Source organism: Danio rerio, chromosome 11, assembly GCF_049306965.1.
Source record: "Danio rerio strain Tuebingen ecotype United States chromosome 11, GRCz12tu, whole genome shotgun sequence".
In the NCBI taxonomy this organism is placed as follows: Eukaryota; Metazoa; Chordata; class Actinopteri; order Cypriniformes; family Danionidae; genus Danio; species Danio rerio.
This window is the reverse complement of record NC_133186.1, coordinates 41803614-41822759: the sequence shown is the minus strand read 5'-3', so window position 1 is coordinate 41822759 and position 19146 is coordinate 41803614. Positions and strand designations below refer to the sequence as shown.

The window sequence follows — 19146 nt, the reverse complement described above, 5'->3', positions numbered from 1 at the left end:
GGATATTAGCATGAACTTCTCAATCTGTTCATCATGCACAGAAGAACTAGCACAGCATCCAGAAACCCAATGAACCCCGAGAAAAACAATAAGGTGATGTTTAAGGCGATACCTTTAAGTGAATACTTAAACACTGTAAAAACAGTACTGGGCACTAGTATGAATTCCTTCATGTTGTCCCAACACAAATTAATTAAGATAACTTAAGAATTATTACAAATTTAAGTGGATTAAAACATAAGAATTGGTTGTTTTGATTAAAATATTCTGAGTGCATGGATTTAATGAATATTTAGCCTCAAGGCAAGACAAATGTTTTATGAAGTCTTATGGGTGCAAAGGCTTTCGTTTTTTTATTATTGTTTGATTGATTGATTGATCATTTGATAGGTTGGCTGATTAATCGGTTTATCAATTGATTGATTTATTAAAAGTTCAAAAGGGCAGCGTTCATTAAAACATTTGAAATATTTTTTTGTTGGATTAAGGTTAGCGTAGCTTTATCCAAGTTTGTTTATTCATAAAAAAAGTTTTCTGACTCAAAGCTTAAGTACATAAAAAAACAAAAAACACTACGCTACCTGACAAAAGTCTTGTTGTCGATCTCAGTTGTAAGAGCAACAAATAAGAACTTGACTTCTAGTTGATCATTTGGAAAAGTAACAAGGTAGATTTTTCTATTGAATCTTCTACTGAACTGCATCCCAATCATCACAAATACTACAGAAGACCTACTGGAACCTCCATGACCAAGATTCTTACGGATATCAGTCAAGTTTGGTAAAGAAAAAATCATGGTTTGGGGTTAGATTTAGTATGGAGGGCTGTCCATTGTGCTGCCCATTACATTACAAACCACAGGAGAGGGCAAATTATTCAGCAGGATAGTGCTCCTCATACTTCAGCCTCCACATCAAAGTTCCTTAACGCAAAGAAAGTTAAGCTGCTCCAGGATTGGCCAGCCTAGTCACCAGACAGGAACATTATTATGCATGTCTGGGGTAAGATGGAGGAGGCGTTGAAGATGAATCCAAGGAATTTTGGGAGTCCTGCAAGAACGCTAAGAGTTTTAAGAGTAAATCCTTGTTGATTCATAAAAAGATTAAAAAAGATTTAATAATAAAAATGTATTGATTAGTCAATAAATCAAACTTTTTTTTTCAATAAATCAATGCTTGACTGGTTGGTTGATTAATTAATTTATCTACTGATTAATTTATTAAAGGCCATTTCAAACAGGTAACATTCATTTAAACATCTGAAATTAAGACTTTGTTAGGGTTATGGTTTGGATTTGGGTTAAAGTTAATAAAAATTTAAAATGGGAAGCAGCAATGCATTTGTTCTTTTATTTTTTAGGCATATTTTTGACATTAGGGCAATGCGGTGGCGCAGTGGGTAGCATGCTCGCTTTACAGCAAGAAGGTCTGTTGGCGTTTCTGTGTGGAGTTTGCATGTTCTCCCCGCGTTCGCGTGGGTTTCCTCTGGGTGCTCTGGTTTCCCCCACAGTCCAAAGACATGCAGTACAGGTGAATTGGGTAAGCTAAATTGTCCATAGTGTATGAGTGTGTTTGGATGTTTCCCAGAGATGAGTTGCAGCTGGAAGGGCATCCACTGCATGAAAAATTTGCAGGATAAGTTGGCAGTTCATTCTGCTGTAGCGACCTCAGATTAATAAAGGAACTAACCCGAAAAGAAAATGAATGAGTTTTTGACTTTTTTTTTGAAGATCTTTAAAATATTCTTGGTGTTATACACATAAAGAAGATATTTCGATGAAGCTCTAACCATTGACTTCCATAGTATCTGTTTTTCCATCTATGAAAGTCAAGGGTTAGTTTTCCAACATTCTTCAAAATATCTTATTTGTATATTTAGAATTAGAAAGAAACTCATAAAAGTTTGGAACCACTTGAGGGTGAGTAAATAGTGAGTCTATTTTAATGTTTGGGTGAACTATCCATTGACTTCCATAGTATCTGATTTTCCTACTATGAAAGTCCATGGGGACAGGATTTCAATCTTCCTCAAAATATCTTATTTGTGTTCTGAATTAGAAAGATTCACCCCCCATTTTTATTGTTCATTCTCTCTTTTTTTCTGCCTGTATATAGTTTTGATTAAGATAATGAAAAATAAGGCAAAGGGATATGTTCTGTTGCTGTTATGAAGAAATTTGTGTTTTATTTTTGGTCCCTAATTGGGGAATTTAAACAGTAAAAACTGTAAAAGTGACATGTTTGCTGATGCTGTAAATTGTATCTCTGCAATAAAAACTTAAAAAAAAAAAAAAAAACAAGAATTAGAAAGAAACTCATAAAAGTTTGGAACCACCAAAGGGAGAGTAAATAGTGTGTACACTTTCGTTTTTGGGTGAACTATCCATTGACTTCCATAGTATCTTTTTTTCCTACTATGAAAGTCAATGGTTACAGGTTTCCAACACTCTTCAAAATATCTTATTAATATCTTATTTCATACAAGTATGAAACCACTTGAGGGTGAGTAAATAGTGAGTACATTTTCTTTTTTGGGTGAACTATCCATTTAATAAACGACTGAAGAGAAATGAGTAAATAACAACAGATTTGAATTATGCTGTGTGGACCGTCCCTTTAATATGATGTTCTGTTACTCAATAATATCTTGCATTTTGCTGAGAAACTTCTGTTACACTTAAAACACTCAGTTTTGTGTTAGTCTTGGATGTCAATCTCCTTACATCATCTCGAACTGGTCACCATCACACAACAGGCCTAAAAGTGGACTCAAATTAAGTCTCGCGCGGCTGTTGGCAGACGTGGCACGCTTTCGCCCCTCTCACGAGAGCCTGGGTGGGCAGATAAGTGATCTAGACGAGAGAAAAGAGAGTTTTTAACCTGTGTTATTGCATTCTTCTGTCTAATAAAGGCTTTCTCTCCCACACACTCGCTTAGATAAGCAGCGTTAAGGGTCTGTTTGTTTAACATGGAGATTTCAAACTGGATGTCTTAAGCACATCTCGGTTAAAAGGATTGCTGACGTTATCTGACGAGGCCAATTGAATTATCTGTAACTGTAACGGCGTGTTTATGTGGAGAGTGAGCGATGGGATGCACTGCAGCAACACTAGATGGATTTTATGACGTCACGCTGCAGTGTAAACAGTGTCAGGAGTTTGCACTGAGGGGAGTGTGTTGTGACTGTAAGCTATTCATTTGTAATAAGAGTTGAGGGGATGTTTGTTTTGATCTAAATGGCTAAAAATCACTGTTAAATGTCTGTTATTTTTTGTCATTACTTGATCTATGAATCGTAAATACACTGAACGCTTGGGGTAAGAATCCTTTAAAGGGTCACGAAACACCAAAACACATTTTTTGAGCTGTTGACAGTCGTATATGTGTCCCACACTGCTAAAAACACTATTAGGACACCTATATTTCACTAAAAAGTGTAAATTGGTTGTTTTTGCGTTATTTCAAGCAAATTCGTACTTCCAGGTTTGAAACGAATTTTTGAAGCTGCGTCACGGGCATGACATAATAGCCTGTATTCCAGCGTGCAGACTGGACGTCTGTGCCATTGTGTGTCTTATTACGTCTTACAGTGTGATGCATTAATGCATGAGTAAGGCTTGGTTCAAACCAATCAGCGCGCTCTATTGTGCAACTTCATTAATATTCATTACTGTCACAGTGTTTAGACGACAGAGACGCCATGTTGTGTTGGCAAAACAAGCGTGAAGTGTTGCTTTTATAGTTTGCTGCAGTTAAGTTTTGTTTTCATTTTCTCTCTGTGAGAGCGCAGACTCAAGTGTGGATTAACAGTGTACGCGACGCGCGACAACAATAACTTACGTGTCCAAAGAGGGTTATTGTTTACCTGAGAGCTGTTCTCATCTGCAAACGCTGAGATCCGGATTCGCTTTAGTCTCCTCTTAATAAAGACGCGGCTCTAGTTGCTGGTGATTGTCCTGTCTCTACAGATTTGGTAAGTGAGCAACCAGTGCTCTATGTTTATTCAGTTCGTATTTTATTCGTATCAAACAAACTATTGCAACGAGTGTAAACAAGTTAGCACTAACAGTTACAACCAAACTATAACCTCGTGTTGGATTTTGTGAAAGGAATAACACACGCGGCTTTCTGACGCTACCTGCCGTGTGCATCTAAGTTTCCGGGAAATGCTCATTCGCCGTGCGGTATCAAACATTGCATGAAAAATACACGCTTAGAGCAGTTCCTCGAATCAAATATCACGTTTGTCGGGAGGGACATGAATGAATTCCCTGAATGAAAGAGCCAAACTGCAGTTAAAGTCCACCATTTAATAATCTGGCAAATAATTTGACTACAGATGTCCATGTAAACACAGTCACATTGTCCGCTGTGGTTGTGTGTTTTGACTCTGAAATTCAGCGCACCCAAATAGACACTCCCACACCAAGCCTCGTTTCTTCCTCCGACACTCCCCCCTAAACAGAGCTGGACACGCCCACTTTTCTGACTTTTTCCAAAGTAGAGGTGTGAAAACACCCTGCTGAAACGAGGGGGTTTCATGGCCCTTTAAGGTATAGTTCACCCAAAAATGAAAACTTATTATTTACTCTTCCTCAAGTGGAGTTTCTTTCTTCTGTTGAACACAAAAGGGAGATTTTTTTTTAAAGGTCGAAGAAACCCTAGAGTACTTTTGTGGAGATTTTAACAGGTTTGTGTGTGTTGAGCATTAGTTAAGACAACGTTATCACCTGTTAGCTTTAATAGACTGATTTCACGTGGCCGCCATTTTCAAAAGCGAAATCGAGGCTGCGGTGGGAAGAAACCCGGAAGTATCATTGGGAGTTACATAGGAATGTTGTTTAACTGGCTATATATCTTATCAGCGAAGAGAAAGTGACACAAATTTATAATTTCTCCACCTTCCGGGTGACCCGAAGGTCCGTTCTGAATGAAAGGTGAATGTAAAAAGGGATATCAGAGCTCATTTTCAGCTACTGTAAGTTAAGGGAAATGGCACTAGTTAGCTAACGTTTTCTTTCCCAAACACACGTTTTAGATGCCATTTATCAAACTCGAGTTAATAAACTGAATCTTTCACTATATTAGACTTGTCACGATACTGAATTAAAAGAAAAACCGGCAATTTCGTGCTAACATTTAAGACACTGTTGATGGCTTTCCTAAAACAGCGCTGATTTGCCATAGTATTCACGTGTTTAACAGAAATGATTGTGATCCCACCGCTGTATACTGAGCACAAACACAGACGAGCCAAGGGATCTGCTTGATGACTCGACTGATCTTGACGGCTGCTTCACGCTCCAGTCCGTGTATCTGTGTTTGCACTGGGTGAAGAGCGGTAAACTGAGCGCAAACCAAACACAGATACACAGAGACTGAATCGCGAAGCCGTGAAGATCAGTCGAGTCATCCGCACTCAGCAGCGCTTCCATGTTAGCGGGAAATAGCCGGGTTTAAAACTTCAGTACCAGGACAACACCATTACAGACAACACGAGGGTGTGCTGCAGAGGACTGCAGTGTTTTATCACTCACCGGTTCACATAGGCTGAAGCAGGAAAGCGTCCTCACGGTGTTTAACTAGTGCCATGAGCTGAAGCCTAAGAGGACACTTAAGTGTATCACTGAGATTGTGATCTTGTTTGATGCTAAAGTGCTTTTAATTGTTTAAAATAAAGTTACTGAATAATAATAAAGTGATGTTTACACCATTTCTGCATTTTGAAATCTCGGCAACAGCTGGAGGTTTGTAGTACACAGTATGTTACTGCAATGCTTACAGTGCTGATCCTATACTTCCGGGTTTCTTCCCACCGCAGCCTCGCTTTGGTCCTTTAAAATGGCGGCTGCGTGAAATAAGCGTATTGTGGGGAAAACTGTATAGTTTTCAGCTTTTTATCTAATAAAAATTTCATTTTTCGAGTTTAACTTTTGGGGTGGGATCAAAATCGGTGACATAGCGCCGATCTGCCTGTCCAGTGATGATGCGTCAGTTTCTCATTATTATTCATAGCAGAGTTTTCTTTTCCTATGAAGCTTCTCAATTATTTATGAGAGCACATGCTTTAAGGCAGACCTGCCAAGCTGTGAAAACCAATGACTGGGTTATGTAAAGGAGGCCAGCTAGAGAAGTGCTGTGCAGGTAAACCTCGCTCCTCTGACCTCTAAAGATGCTCCAGCCTCCTTGGTAGAGCAACCGACTCCCATGCGGAGGGTCACCAGTTTAATACCAGCTCGGAGCAGGTGGGGTGGCGTAGGACCGGCGGGGTTACATTGGTGCCGTGACTTCGTCCCTCACCACAAAGAATTCTCCGACACCACTGGCTTTGGTGGATTACGTCTGCAGTTTATTAAAGACAGAACAGTGATAAACACTACACAAACACACTCTCAGTTTTCTCTTCTGTCTCACTCCAAATCCAAATCAGTTCTCATTTAGCAATAAACTCTTTTTACATCAAACAATTTGTTTCTCTTGTTCTCTTTAAACACACAATAGACATCACATACACACAAACTTGCATAACGTATTAATATACATAATTAAATAATATTAATTATTAATAAGTGACCTTTATATATTTCTACATAGAATCTCATGCATTGAAAATAAAGAAATTTATTTCAGTCTATCATCACATAGAAATTGGATCGTATGGTAGTTATTATTTTGTTACCATTACATACCTGCAGTTTATTAAGGACAGTGATAAACACCGCACAGACACACACTCAGTTCTCTGTTCTGAAAGTCGCAAAAAGAGAAAAAAGTGAGCCGCTGTCCCCATTAACACTGAAGCAGATTAACAGCTCAAAAATACATGACTACAAAGACACAAACTGGACATAATATAACAACATCTCTTGACAATTTTAACTGCATGACGATTTCAAAGACATAATACATCCTTTTTACTATATTTAAGTAGCAAAGTCGATAGAAAAAGGATATATAAGCCGCCATTAAAATATTAGCGCGGGCGGCAACTTGAACCAAGGCAATAACAGCTCATAACATCAAAACTCACTTTATACTGAAAGATAATGCTTAACAAGGACACAATTGGACTCAATCCATTATCAAAAATTGTAATCCACTGATATGAACAAACATTTTATCCCAATCGACTATATTTTAACCATTTATCACGGAGCTCATTCACATCATACTATCTCAGACAAGTCCAACTCCGTTCTGGTTCTGACGAGACGAGACACGAGCGGGACGGAAAAAAAAGGAAGTGACATCACTCAACGTAAAACTGATTTTAAAACAAAAAGTTAACATTTCCCAAACACTTTTATAAGGTCATTAATCATTTTATTTGAAATTAAATGAGAATAAGAAAATGAAATTATTTATTAATAAAAACAAATTAAAGTTCACTGGAACAGTCCAAACAAAATGACAACAGTGAGACCACGTCCCCACACGGCAAGAGTCAAATGTGTTTGTTTCCATGATCCACAGGGTTTGTTGCATGTGTTTCCCCGCGATACAGGCCAATACAGCAAAGCTGTTTGCAACAAGCGTTTTTGCCGACAGAGCTGTACGAGAATTGGAGTAAACGTGTGTAAACGGGGCCTCACAGAAACGCAATCCCGAACCTGCACTTCTGATTGGCTGAGAGACAGTCAACTGTCATTTGCATATGTAAATAAGACAGGACAAATAAACTATTAATACGGCTGGATAAAGGTTAAAAATAGATCAATTGTAAATATAAATATAAAATAAATGTCATGTCACGGAGAGGCAGGCGATGCAGTGGAAAACATATGGTGGAATAGTTCGCAGTTCATTCCACTGTGGCAACCCCTTATAAATAAGGGACTAAGCTGAAGGAAAATGAAGTAATGAATTAATTACAGCATTAATAACATGGTAAAAATTTAGTTACAGTACATTTTTACTAAACATTTTTATAAATGTTTTTATTTTTATAAAACAATGAGCTAATTCGTTTCAAAAATGATTATGCTGCTGAGAGAATTATTCTTTTTGTACACTAAATGATAAAAGAAAACACAAATATAATATAATTCTGACATGATGGGACTCAATCTGTGCTGTTTAACTCGGGCAACTGAAAGCAAAACAGACATTATCAAGTGCAGTGTTTGCAGGCCTCTTTTAGGGAAAGTGTGTGTCGTTCATTCGCTCACAGTAACGGATTTACGGCCTGACACAGAGAAACACTGTAATTGGTATTTGTGGCGAGAGGCTGGCGGCCAAGGCCTCCCATCTCAAGTACAAGATAAGGATTTTCTGCATGCAATTACAGCTAATGCCGCATTCAGCCAGGCACGGAGGACAGGGTTTAGCGTGTACATACCTAGAAAGTGCTGAAAAAAATACGGACCACAAAGTCGCACAAACATGCGCACATTATGCATCCATGCAGGATTACAATAAATGTGTGTGCGAGAGTTTTACAGCTGTATGAACGAGGAGGGAAGGGGAAACACCCACGCAAACAATAAAAGGTGTCATTTTTTAAACTAAGCGTGCTGATTGTTTATTTGGCATTTGGGATTTTTTCCTAATGGAGGTTTTGGGTGGGCTGCCAAAACACGATGAGGGGAGAAAAAGAGAGGGAGTGAGAGAACAAGCAAAACAACAAAACAAGAATGTTTCCATTATAATCAACGATACTGCAAAGACTGCAAACATGCACAGTTTCTTAATGACTTTGAAGCTGCAGTTTAAAAAAAGAAACTGTGCATGAAATGCTTTTAAAAGGTTTAGTTAATTGTTATATTATATTATTCATTAATTCATTTTCTGCTTAGTCCCTTTTTTTATCAGGGGTCACACAGTGGAATGAACTGCCAACTCATCCAGCATATGTTTTACTGGATACCCTTCCAGCTACAACCCATCACTGAGAAACTTCCATACACACTCATTCACACTCATACACTACGGACAATTTAGCTTACCCAATTCATCTGTACCACATGTTTTTGGACTTGTGGGGGAAACTGGAGCACCCAGAGGAAACCCAGGCAAGAACAGGGGAGAACTTGCAAACTCCACACAGAAATACCAACTGACTATATTATAATATAATATAATATAATATAATATAATATAATATAATATAATATAATATAATATAATATAATATAATATAATATAATATAATATAATATTTTATTATATTATATTATAATAAATGCTATTAAATAAGGTTTAGTTAAATTATTTATTAATTAGTATTATTATTATTAATAATAATTGTACATTATTATATTATATTATATTATATTATATTATATTATATTATATTAATTATATTATATTATAATAAATGCTATTAAATAAGGTTTAGTTAAATTATTTATTGATTACTATTATTATTATTATTATTATTATTAATAATAATAATAATTGTGCATATTATATTATATTATAATAATAAATGCTATTAAATAAGGTTTAGTTAAATTATTTATGATTATGATTATTAATATTATTAATTGTGCATTACATTATATTATATTATTCATTCATTCATTCATTCATTCATTCATTTTCTTGTCTGTTTAGTCCCTTTATTAATTCGGGGTCGCAACAGCGGAATGAACCGCCAAATAATCCAGCAAGTTTTACGCAGCGGATGCCCTTCCAGCTGCAACCCATCTCTGGGAAACATCCAAACACACGCATACACTATGGACAATTTAGCCTACCCAATTCACCTGTACCGCATGTGTTTGGACTGTGGGGGAAACCGGAGCACCCGGAGGAAACCCAGGTGAATGGGTGAACAGGGAGAACATGCAAACTCCACACAGAAACGCCAACTGAGCCAAAGCTCAAACCAGCGACCTTCTTGCTGTGAGGTGACAGCACTATGCATTATATTATATTATATTATATTATATTATATTATATTATTTTATATTATATTATATTATATTATATTATATTATATTATATTATATTATAATAAATGGTATAAATAAAGATATAATCAAATTGTTTATGATTATGATTATGATGATGATGATTATTATTATTAATTGTGCATTATATTATCTTATATTTTTATATATAATATAATATAATATATTAAATTTTAATATAATATATAAAATATATAAATTTATCTAAAATGCTATATTTATTTGCGCATTTTTGTGCACTGATTAATTAATATATCAATTAATACAGATATTGAACCAAATACCAAGTATTTTATACAATTATTTGGGAAAAAATAAATAAAATTGTTTTATTGGTTAAGAATAATATGAAACATAAAGGACTATTTCTTGTCATTTTTAAAATGAATAATAAAAAAATATATTATAGCATTAATGACATAATAAAAACATGCTGATGTTTAAAACGCAGTAACTGATCAGATGATTTTAGATTTTAATAATAAAATATGTTTAGATTTAAAAAAAATAATGATCCCAATTTGCTTTCCTTCAGAAATTATACAGAAACTGTACTATGTAATCATGCTACATTATGAACAACTCCTGTCATAGACACTTGTTTATCTTTAGTCAGTTCTGAATTGCTATAACCAAGTCTCAATCTTGCTTCTGTCAAATATTGGGTTTCATTTGGAAATTTGTCACAACAATATTGCGCAATATTTGCTTTTCTGTAATGTAATAAAGTGAACTATACTTTACCTTTAGACTTTGCTGCCTTTACAGGATTTATCATCAAAGTTGACATGCAAAAAGAAAGAACAAAAGTGATTTGATGGTGTCTACAATGCCTTAATTGCTTGTTATTGTCATTTGGCAAGTGGTCAGGCAAAAAAAACTCATGCAGTGTAATTCTTGACCAGTGGGGGGCAACAGGAGATGAAAAACTAATTGTCTTTCAAAGGAACACAATCGTGTCAATTCAGTTGCTGATACACGTAGATTTTATAATACGGTTTATATAAGAAAAGGAAAGCCAAATTCATAACTATTATGATATATTTTATACAATTTATAGAATCCTATGTTTATATGTGATAAAACTAATTACTATGAAATATAAATACCAACATACACCTGCAAACTGGATTTAGAAACTCTCAGCAGACAATAAATGATTGTTCTTCTTGTGTGATTTTTTTCCTTATTTTTTAAAGATATTAAGTCAGTTTATGCTTAAAATGATGGTAATGCAATTGGTTATGTTAATTTAAATATTAAAGTTAACTTTTTAACCTAATTTACCAGTTTTTAGTGTATTGAAACTTTTATTTCCGACAAAAGTTTTTTCCAGAAATCAAGCACAATGTTGTTCCTCATTTATTTATTTGTTTGTTTTTACCATTTTTATTTATTTAATTGATTATTACATAATTATTTTTTTTATTATTTTTGTTTATTTATTTGATTATTTAAAAAATATAATTTTGTTTGATTATTAATTAATAAATGAATTCATTTCGTTAACTTTATTTGTTTGAATATTTATTACATTTTATTTAATTATTTATTTGTTTGTTTTTAACATTATGTATTTATTATTATTTGTATTTATTTGATTATTAATTATTTAATCTATTTATTTATTTGTTTTCTTGTTTAATTGATTATTTTATAAATATTATTTATGTAGTTTGTTTAATTAATAATTTATTTCTTTTTTCCTGTTAATTATTTATGTAATTGATTGATTATTTATTATTTTATTATTATATTTTATTATTTTATTATTTTCTATATTTTGATTTATATACATATATATATATATATATATATATATATATATATATATATATATATATATATATATATATATATATATTCATTCATTTACTCATTCATTTATTTATTTTTATTTACAAATATCTGTCCTCAGTTTTTTTGTTATATTTATTAATATTAATATTTTTATTATTTCTTCCAATGTATTTCAGGAGAAACATCAGAGTTGTTATTTAAATTTCAACACAAGCGAGCTGTTAAAGAGAAGCGAAAAGAGAGCACTTTAAAGGCACGCTCATAAAAGACCAGTGATGGCACGTAAAAAGCTTTGTTTACAACAATGAGCCCAGGAGTAAATAAATGCTGGGGGAAGCAAGAGTTTAATGTGTCTGTGGTTTGGCTGGAGCTGCAGGACCCAGAACATCATTAAACCTAATGGATAGGATGTGGTTTCCCTCTGAAGAAAGACACACCGTTCAGGTGAACTAAACCTCCCTGTAATGACCCACCAATTGGACCAGCCACTCCAAACTGATTGGTCAGGCGTTACGACCAATGAAATTGAGGCTAGACTGTGATCTTTGGCCGTCAGATGAGATGCATCACATACTCTGTGGTTTTTCGGGGAATGCATCTCCATGAGAAATTTATGGACTGATGAGGGATCTTATGATGAAGCTGAAATCACTTTTAGAAAGAGGTCGTCGAGGTCGGGCTGTTATTTGTGTCACACATTTGATGAGATCCCAAAGGAACATTTTATAGCGTAAAAGTTGCAGTTTTGTGGCTCCGTCATGTTTCATTTAAAATCAATGTTGATTCTGCAAGAGCACCTTGGGAGATGTTAAAAGTGAAACGTTGATATTCAAAATGAAAATAGACAGCTTAGGTTTATTGGAAAATTATGACATGACAGTGAAAAATATCCTGTGCATGGTGCTAAACATGCATTTATATATATATATATATATATATATATATATATATATATATATATATATATATATATATATATATATATATATATATAGCAATATCACAAGTAGTAGTGCGATATGGCTGTATATCAGCACTGGTGGGAGGTGTGCATTAGTGCCACGTGCCTTAGCGTCCCACCAGTGCTGATATATATATATATATATATATATATATATATATATATATATATATATATATATATATATATATATATATATATATATATATATATATATATATTGAATTATTTGTTTGTTTTCTAGAATTTTTATTTATTTATTTATTTATTTATTATTTAATTAATTAATTTATTATCTTTGTTTGATTATTAATAAATTAATTCATTTTGTTAACTTATTTATATGTTTGATTGATTATTTATTACATTTTGTTATTTATTTATTTATTTGTTTTGAACATTTTTATTTATTTGATTATTAATTAATTATTTAATTACTTATTTATTTATGTATTTACTTGCTTGTTTTTAACTTTTCTTATTTATTTGATTATTAAATAATTAATTAATTCATTTATTGATTTATTTATTTTCTTTTATTACTTTGATGGATTACTTAATAATTGTTATTTATTCATTTAATTTTGTTTGTTTGATTATAAATTTATTTATTTATTTTGCTTATCTATTTATTTATCCACTTGATTATTTATTACATAATGTTAATTTTTTTGTTATTTATTTATTAGTTTTTAACATTTTTATTTATTGATTTATTTGATTTGTAATTATTTAATTAATTTATTCATTATTTATTTTAACTTTTTGTTTGATTATTTAATAAATAATATTTATTAATTTATTTTTGTTAAGTAATTTATTTGTTTGATTATTTATTACATTTTATTTATTTATTTGTTTTAAAAATGTATTTATTTATTATATATTAAATAATTATTTAATTAATTTATTAATTATTTATTTTTGTAAATTTTTTTGCTTAATTGATTATTTAAATAAATAATATTTATTTATTAATAATAAACAAATATTATTATTGAACAAACAGCTCTGCTCTCAAATCCAAAACATCAGGCAATGTTTAGCCCTTATTCAGCATGAAAGAAGAGGATGTCTTTTTATCTTTTTTTTTTTTAGCATCGCATGCTTCCGAGCTCACCAAGACAGTTTTCTCCTAAATTTATAGCAGCAGAAAAGATGCACATATTTTCACAAAACGCACAAAACCGCGAACATCACACATGTCGACAAGAGCAGATTTACTCCTGCTTGCTTAAGCTGGCTGTGCTGCGACCGCTCTCATGCTTTCAGGATGAGGAAGTCTTGATTGGCTATTTGACAGATTGTACACCGAGCACCAGGCCCCCCAGACACCCATATAACAGTCTGTGTGTTTTCAGCAATGGAGTATGTTGGTGTGTGTTGGGACAAGGCCTACTGCACAGACACACACAAGTCTAAGTAACTAAGAGGGTTAGGTTTATCTCTAGCTCTATACAGACCGACAGGGGACCAAGGTTTCTGCTCATTTAAAAATATCACGTAAAAATGTTTTTCTTTTAAGATATTTCTTCACAATATTAATATATTATTATTTATTAAATATGCATTTTTTAAACATATGCCAAGTGAGGACCTAAAGCTTCGAATAATATCTACCTATCCAACAGGGAACTTTCATAAACTGCAATGACACTGAGGGCTCTATTTTAATGATCTAGGTGCAAAGTCTAAAGCGCATGGCACAAAAACATTACGGTCGTGTCCAAATCCACTTTCGCTATTTTAAGGATGGAAAAATATGCTCTGCGCCACAGCACATGATCTAACAGGGTTGTGCTTATTCTCTTAATAAGTTATGGGTTTGTTTTAAGCATAACATGCATTATGCCAATCAGATTCTCATCTCCGATTCGCTTTAAAAGACGCTGTCTCATCACCTAGGCTGATTCCGGCTGATTGGCTGCTGAGCTCGGCATATACATCATATTTTTGTTTTGTTGATGTTTCTTTACACAGTCAAATGCCTTTTGAGATTTTTTCCTATAATTATCAGATGATATGGCATGCTGTGTGCACTTAATTGTGCTTACAAACCATTCAAGTTGCCTCCATTTCCCAGGTGAGTTATATACTTATGTACCATCTCTATAAATGTGTTTGTTTTATTTTAGATCATTTATCATTTGTATTTTTCTTTAGACCTGTAATGCACTCCAGAATCTGACAGATGAATTAGCTGTAGGCTCTAGAACAGTCATCTGAAATGTCATACAGTGTTATGTTGGATTTCATCAATAGTCTTGCATTTACTAACACAGACTATATTTGAAGTGTTTGGACATAATTCGCGTTTTCATCCAGTAGAAAAAGGTCATAAGAACAATGTTTAGTGGCTCAATGTGTTACAGCACTGTTTTTAAAAGTCTAAACACTTTATTGATATAGTGTACAACCAAGCACATATGGTCAGAACACAAACGAGTCGCAGGTAATAAAGTAATAAGCGTTCTTCCAAAGGAAAGTCTATTTAAGCCAGGTCTTAGCAAAATGCTAGCAAGTGTCTGTAGCTCCCCTCACTCTCGGCCTCTTTGCCCTTGTTTGGTATTCCGCCGTGGGTGCGATGACGCTCGAACAAAATGGCGACGGTTGGCCGCGTCTACTTGTAGCTTCTTTTGCAGTGTTCAGAAAACTATGGGTGACTATGGGTACTACGTCCATATATTTTACAGTCTATGGTTTGGACCCACAAAGACGCATAACTCACCTGCTCGGCAGCTTTCAGTTGGTCAATGGTGCAGCCTATTTCAGGTTGCTCAAAACAGCAACGTGGCAACAATGTGCCCTAAGACACATCCTTATCAGACCAGCACACCCATGAGTCCAGAAAGTGGCGCAAATTAATTTACTATTGAAACAAAATGTGAAAATTAGGGTTGTGCTGGTCTGAAAAAAGCAACAAATCGGGTTAGGATTAGGGTTCATTTCATCATTAGCTCTATACTGGCCAAGAGGGGACCAAGGTACCAAGGTTCTTTTAAAGAAGAAAAATACTATAAAAATAATATGTATTTTTTGGAAACATGCTAAGTGAAATTTCTGGCATGAAACTATGCACGTGCAGGCTAATAGGTCACCTAATCTGCTCCTGCGTCTTTAACTACCTGCCGCAGGAAATTGGTTGCTGCCACCTCTGCAGCCAATGAGCTTGCTCCTCATCAGTTTAAATGCTCCGCATCATTTTGCGCTGTTAAGCAACGGTGTGTTTTCAGAGACCCTCCTCCACCCCAGCTCCACCTGTGTTTAGATCTACTATGGGATAGGGTTGGGCGATTTGGCCTAAAATTAAAATCTCGATTAATTGAACATTTTAACTCAATTACAATTAATCAACAATTATTTTATTTATGTTTTGTGAGAGGTTTCCCAGTGATTAGCGGCTAAGCTGAAAAGAAAATAAATGAATGAATGTGAGAGATTTAGTGAGAGATTTTTTTGAATGGAGGGTGCATTACTTGATTTTAAAATAAGTAAAAGAGAAACACACTATCTACTATCTATGAACATTTACTGAACATCAATGTTGAAGAATTAAAATTAAAACACACATTGAGCGTCAGCGAGGGCCATGGCGAGGGGTGTGAGACTGTGCGAAGGCTGCTCCAGACTATACACATGCATTTGAAACAAAAGCATAAAGAGAGTGGGCACGTAAATCCAAACGTAGCACGGAAAGTGATCCAAAAATATAAAAAACCTGGAAAAATTTGATGGATTACACGTTCTGAATTTCAATTTCGATTTATTTTTAATTATTTGCCCAGCCCTATGGGGGTTACGTATTATGTTTGCAGCAACGGTGTGTTGTATTCTTAGACAGCAAGTCTGTGTATATACTGGCAGTAGCAGGTCTTGGTACTTGCTCTGCCATAATAATCAAAGCAGCAGCAGCAGCGTAGCAGATCTACACCGCCAAAACCAAATACATCAACTTTGCCATATACAGTTGAAGTCAGAATTATTCGCCCCCATTTGGAATTTTTCTTTTTTTTAATATTTCCCAAATTATGTTTCACAGAGCAATGGAATTTTCACAGTATGTCTGATAATATTTTGTTCTTCTGGAGAAAATCTTATTTGTTTTATTTCGGCTAGAATAAAAGCAGTTTTGAATTTTTTTAAAATCATTTTAAGGTCAAAACTATTAGCCCCTTTAAGCTATATTTTTTTTGATAGTCTACAGAACAAACCATCGCTATACAATAACTTGCTTAATTACCCTAACCTGCCTAATTAACCTAGTTAAGCCTTTAAATGTCACTTTAAGCTGTATAGAAGTATCTTGAACAATATCTAGTCAAATATTACGTACTGTCATCATGGCAAAGATAAAATAAATCAGTTATTAGAAATGAGTTATTAAAACTATTATGAATAGAAATGTGTTGAGAAAAATCAACAAATTTCTCTGTTAAACAAAAAATGGGAGGGTGGGGGGGATAACAGGGGGGCTAATAATTCTGAATTCAACTGTACATATTCATTACCATATTAAATCCTGAGAGTGATTTGACAGAAGTGGGGACCTAAAGTTCTGAATGAGATCTACCAATCCAACAGGAGACCTTCAGTGACACTGAACACACACACATTTGATTTTCTGAATTGTAGGGACATTCCATAGGTTTCTATTGTCTTTTACTGTACAGAAAACTGTATTTTCTATCGCCCTACCCCTTTAAAGGAAACTGTGTGTGGTTTAACTTTCTGAAAAAGCTAATTCTGTATGATTTAAAAGCCTTTTGAAAAATGGGGACATCAGAAATGTCCTCGTAATTCACCATCTCCTTGTAATACCTGTCACACCCGTGTCATTATACACATTTGTGTCCTAATATGTCACAAAAACACATGCTCACACACTCACACATGCACACACACCCTAATGTGGGGGGCAGAAACAGAGTCATAACCAGGCTGAAGCTGCTGGAATATTTTCATTTCCATGGAGTTCTGCTGTGTGTCTTGTTGTGTCTCTCTCTGTGCTTCTCTTTTTCTCTCCCTCTGTGTATGTGTGCTATCAGCAGCTTTCCTGGCCTGTGGCCTATTCGCACAGTGATTCATGACAAAGGTAACTCTGGCCAGCCCCCACAATGCTTTGCTCCCAGGCAACAGGCCGTTCCCTTCTCTCTTAGCTGGGAAATACCTAATGAGTTTTTACGGCCAGAAATCGGGCAAAATTTACGGTTATTGTGATAACCCACGAGTCCAGCAACAATTTAGGCAGGCAGATATATAGCTGTTTTAATAAGGGTTGATTTAGTGTTATTGCTGCTAAAGGATTCCTTTCACAGTAATAGTTACAAACCGCCCCCTGTGCAATTAAAGCGCTCGACTTGACGGAGCACTTTCAAACATTGAGTAGGACGATGCTTTGTCTTGACACCTCTTTTTTCCCTCTCTCTCTTATGGTCTTGTCTTTAGCACTCTTCCTTTCCCTCCACAGCTACAGAACTTCCCAACATGACAACAATTCCCAATACAAGCCGATTCAAATTTTATAGTGACCTTGTGTGTAATTTTGTTGTTCTAATTTTAAATGTGGGTCTTATTAGATGCTAGTATTTCTGTTTTTCTAATTTTAATTTATTGTTTTTAAAAAAAAATTCTAATAATAAAAAATAATAATAATAATAAATTACATAAAAAATAGTAAAATAATAATAAATGCAAATACAATTATTATTATTATTATTATTATTATTATTATTGTTATTATTATTTAATTGGTGTCTAAAATGAGCACAAACTAAATACCTATTACTAAATCTACATTATATTCTATATTTAGTGTATTATTTAATTTTATTATTATTATTATTATTATTATTATTATTATTATTGCTATTATTACTGAACTTGTGTCTAAAATGACCACAAATTAAATTAAATATGCATTGCTTTGTATCTAGACTTATTTTGTTTACTATTATTATTATTTAATTGGTGTCTAAAATGACCACAAATATACTAAATATATATTACTCTTTCTGCATAATATTTTGTATTCAGTTTATTATTTTATTTTATTATTTAATGGTATATAAAATGACCAAAAAATTAAACTAAATAAGCATTGCTATACATCTACAATATATTTTATATTTGATGTTATATTATTATTATTATTATTATTATTATTATTATTATTATTATTATTATTATTATTATTATTATTATTATTATTGAACTGGTGTCTAAAATGACCAAAAATTAAACAAAATATGCATTACTATATGTCTACAAGATATTTTATATTTGATGTTTTATTATTATCATTATTAATATTACTATTGTTATCGAACTGGTGTCTAAAATGACCAAAAATTAAACTAAATATGCATTACTATACATCCACAAGATATTTTATATTTGATGTTTTATTTTATTATTATTATTTAATTGGGGTCTAATATGACCACAAATTAAACTAAATATACATTACTCTATA

The 19146-nt window shown here is 33.5% G+C and overlaps 1 long non-coding RNA gene across 1 annotated transcript; it reads right to left on the bottom strand.

The window, feature by feature from the left end:
• Positions 1-1744: 1744 nt before the first annotated feature.
• Positions 1745-7198, bottom strand: LOC137496733 (uncharacterized). Its single transcript, XR_012387333.1, has 3 exons — positions 7030-7198; positions 6164-6404; positions 1745-2851 (listed from the first exon to the last, which is right to left on the bottom strand). It is a non-coding gene; the product is annotated as an uncharacterized lncRNA (long non-coding RNA).
• Positions 7199-19146: the final 11948 nt, after the last annotated feature.